The 448-nt window shown below is 37.3% G+C and overlaps 1 long non-coding RNA gene across 1 annotated transcript in view; it reads left to right on the top strand.

Moving 5' to 3' along the window:
- Nucleotides 1–417, top strand: part of LOC106511957 (uncharacterized) — a 3,150-nt gene extending 2,733 nt beyond the window's left edge. Inside the window, exons 2-4 of the long non-coding RNA XR_001309579.1 lie at nucleotides 91–116; nucleotides 275–296; nucleotides 390–417. This is a non-coding gene — a long non-coding RNA (uncharacterized LOC106511957). The remainder of the gene's footprint in view (nucleotides 1–90; nucleotides 117–274; nucleotides 297–389) is intronic.
- The last annotated feature ends 31 nt before the right edge of the window (nucleotides 418–448 follow it).

Raw genomic sequence — 448 nt, 5'->3', positions numbered from 1 at the left:
GAAAAAAGTTCTGTCTCACAAAAGCCTAGTGTAACCATACTTGCAGCACTGTATTAATGCCATACTTCATTTTGTTTTCCCTGCAAACAGATTGTTCAGGACCAGATTCCTTCATGGTAAGATCAATTCCATAAATCTAACACTTTATGAAAACAATCAAAACAAACTAGTATTGCACAAATTCTGTGATAAACTTGCACAGCTAAAGTCATTTACAGTTGGGTAGCTTTATCCACTGTGCTAATATTTCTTGCATTTTCTTGATTGTCTTTAGTGCAAGGAGACACAGGTTGATGGTAAGTCTGACAGTTATCACCCATTTCCAGTTTACTGCAACTGTCGCATTTTCACGTAATAATGTCTGATGCACATATGTGATCTTTTAACAGAGAGCCTCATCTGTGATGGAGTCGATAGGTGGGTGGTTTACTGATTATTTCAGTACACC

The sequence above is a fragment of the Austrofundulus limnaeus genome, unplaced genomic scaffold (assembly GCF_001266775.1).
Source record: "Austrofundulus limnaeus strain Quisiro unplaced genomic scaffold, Austrofundulus_limnaeus-1.0 Scaffold3676, whole genome shotgun sequence".
Classification (NCBI taxonomy): domain Eukaryota; kingdom Metazoa; phylum Chordata; class Actinopteri; order Cyprinodontiformes; family Rivulidae; genus Austrofundulus; species Austrofundulus limnaeus.
The sequence above is the reverse complement of the archived record's forward strand: the minus strand, read 5'-3'. Positions and strand labels throughout refer to the sequence as shown.